The sequence below is a fragment of the Antechinus flavipes genome, chromosome 3 (assembly GCF_016432865.1).
Source record: "Antechinus flavipes isolate AdamAnt ecotype Samford, QLD, Australia chromosome 3, AdamAnt_v2, whole genome shotgun sequence".
NCBI classification, from domain to species: Eukaryota; Metazoa; Chordata; class Mammalia; order Dasyuromorphia; family Dasyuridae; genus Antechinus; species Antechinus flavipes.
This window is the reverse complement of record NC_067400.1, coordinates 322,037,937-322,041,494: the sequence shown is the minus strand read 5'-3', so window position 1 is coordinate 322,041,494 and position 3,558 is coordinate 322,037,937.

Sequence of the window (3,558 nt, the reverse complement as noted above, 5' to 3'; positions counted from 1 at the left end):
TAGTTCTAAAGAACTAATGATGAAAAATGCTTTCTTCTTCCTGAGAAATGATGAACTCTGAATACAGACTAAAGAATAATTTTTGTTTTCACTTTTTGAATTTTTCTTACTTTTTTTGGCAAGATGGTTAAAAATGTAAATAAATTTTACAAGATTTCATATGTATAATTTTTTTCTATTACAACATAATTTATTCTGATTTTTTCCCAACCATTGGGGACATAATTGGTTTCTTTTTTTAATTTACAATTGGTTTTCTGATGAATGTTTTTGTACAGGTGGTTTTTTTTATTATTAAAGCTTTTTATTTACAAAACATATGTATGGGTAATTTTTCAACATTGACCCTTATAAAACTTTCTATTCCAAATTTTTTCTTTCTTTCCCCCAGCCCATCCCCTAGATAGCAGGTAATCTAATACATGTTAAATATGTTAAAACATATATTAAATCCAATATATAATACATATTTAAACAGTTATCTTGATGCATAAGAAAAATCGGACCAAGAAGGAAAAAAACCTAAGAAAGAAAACAAAATGCAAGCAAACAACAGAAAGTGAAAATGTTATGTTGTGGTCGTCTACACTCAGTTCTTATGGTCCTCTCTCTTCATCACTAAAACAATTGGAACTGGTTTGAATCATATCTCATTGTTGAAGAGAGCTTTGTCCTGGATGGGCTTTAAAAAAAAATTTTCCCTAGTTACATGTAAAACTATTTTTTGTTTTATACACACACACACACACACACATTCACTTTTTACATTTTTCATATGAATTATGTTGGGAGAGAAAAATCAGAACTAAAAGGAAAAACCATAAGAAAAAAAAAAAAAACAAGAAAAAAGTGAACATAGCATGTGTTGATTTACATTCAGTTTTCATAGTTCTCTCTCTGGATAATGTTTTTCGTCCAAACTTTATTGGGATTGCTTTGGATCACTGAATTACTGAGAAGAATCAAGACTGTCATAGTTGATCATCATACAATCTTGCTGTTGCTGTGTACAATGTTTTCCTGGTTCTGCTTGTTTCACTCAGCATTAAGTTTATCACATATATAATTGATATCATATTGCTTGCCTTCTTGATGGTTGAGGGTGGGAGTGACAGGAGGGAGATACTTTAGAACTCAACATTTTTTAAAAAAAAAAATAAATGTTTTATTTAACATATATAGGACTGCTTGCCATCTTTGGGGGGGGGGTGGAGGGAGGGAGGGGAAAAAACGAAACATAAGCGATTGCAAGGGATAATGTTGTATAAAAATTATCCTGGCATGGATTCTGTCAATACAAAGTTATTATTAAATAAAATAAAATTAAAAAAAATGTTTAAAATGATCAATTTATTAAAGAGAAAAAATGCTGCTTCCATTATTGACCTCATGGGCTTTCTTCTTGTCTCATTTTCAAGTCATGTCCAACTTTTCATGACCCGATTTGGGATTATCTTGGCAAAAATTCTGGGTCTGTCATTTCCCCAGTTCATTTTATAGATGGGGAAACTGAGACAAATGGTTAAGTGACTTTTTCCTAAGATCACACAGGCTACTTTATTAAGTGACTTATTCCCAAGATCATACAAGCTACTAAGTGTCTGATGCTAGATTTGAACCCAGGATGAATTTTCCTGACTCCAGACCTGGCACTCTATTTTAGGGCTGCCTCCCTTGCCCAGGATCCTTTCTACCTCCCCATAATAAAGTAGGAAATCTTTTTGTTTAAGGGGAATCCATGTAGAGGGGCCTTAATTGCCCAATTAGCAACCAGGTGGGAATGGTCTTATCACCTGGTCACCAGTGATTGTTCCAGGGCCACCTGCCTTATTGTACCCCTTCTTCTTGAAGTTGTATTCTAAATAGGTTTTAAAATCTGTCCCCCTGCCCTGGAGCTGAAGTTTTATGGTTATTGCTTTGTTGTTTTGGACCATGCTTGGCCTTTTCATTTTCCTTTTGAAGGGCAAAATTGTTCCCTCATCCCCTATCTCAAGAATGACATTATGTGGCAATTTATTTAGTGGCCTTGGTTATGAGGTAATATTCTGCTATGATACAAGGTACTCAGGTTTCCTATGCATTGAGCTAGCAGTGGGTGGAGAGTGTAATGTTCATCTGTGTCAGAGTTCATAATTTCCCCAAGATGTTGGCCATTCTCACTATGAGTAACTCAGAGTAAGGAGGACACATGTAATATTGGAGAGCGGGTATAGGAATAAATGCCACATTTAAAAAAAAAATTCTTCTCAGTCTAAGATTATGTTAAACATTTTAACACATGCATAGATTTCCTTTGTACATTCCAATTTGTCATTTTTAGTCTTCTTTTCAATATGATTTAAAAACAGCATTAAATGGTGATAACTGGGAGGTGCAGTACATAGAGCACTGCCTCTAGAGTTAGGAAGATCTGAATTCAGCGCTGATCTCTAATACATATCAGCTATGTGACCCTGGGCAAGTCCTGTTTCCTCATCTGTAAAAATCCATAAATGGGAATAATGATAGCATCCAGTGCCCAGGATTGTTGTAAGGATAAAAATGAGATTAATTGTAAAGTGAGCCTTATATTAATGCTAGCTATTATTGTTATTGAGCAACTAGGTGATTCAATGGTTAGAACATTCCAGGTTTGGAGTCAGGAAGACTTTCCCTGAGTTGACCCTAACTGTGTGAAGTTAACTTCACTTAACCCTTTCTGCCTCAGTTTCCTTATCTGTAAAAGGAGATGGAGAAGGAAATGGCAAGTGGATCAACAGACTAGCTGTGAGACCTCCAATGCAACTGCAGAAGGCAAATAGCTATTGTATCATAGCATAATATGTGACTTGGCCAGGCCCTCTCAGAGTAAGGGGGATGCCTGCAATACCACCGGCACCAGTGAGAAGTCCTTGTCACCTTGTAGAGGAAGCTCTGAACCTGTCCCTTCCCTGTCCCTTAAGAGCAAATCTCAACCTTAAAAATGAGGAAAAAGAGCTCTGACCATAGATAGCTATTATTAAAATTAGAAAGAACAGACCTCAAGCCCTGAGGATACTAAAGGCAAAATGCCTCCAGATAAAAGCCTCAAAGGGATATATAAATTGGTCTCCAAACTCAAAAGATTCTCTTGAAAGAATTAAAAAAGAATCTTAAAAGAGAGAAGAAAAAACAGGAAAGGAAATGAAAGCTTTAAAGGAGAGTCTAATAAAGGAAGTGCAGAAATTGAAGAAAACAACTCCTTAAAAAATACATTTGGTGAAATAGAAAAAACATATACTGAAGAAAACAACTTCTTAAAAATAAAGTTAGCAAAATGGAAAAAGAAAACAACCTTAAAAATAGAATTGGTGAAATGAAAAAAAAAAAAAAATCCACCTTGAAAACAGGAGGACTTGAGTTCAAATTTGGTTACAGACACTTAACACTCCAAGTGACCATGGGCAAGTCACTTAACCCTAATTTTCTCAGCAAAAAAAAAAAAAAAAAGAACCCAATGAGCAAAACAACTCATTTAAAAGTTCAATTGCCTAAATGGAGGTGAAAAAGCTAACTGAAGAAAATAATTCACTAAAAATT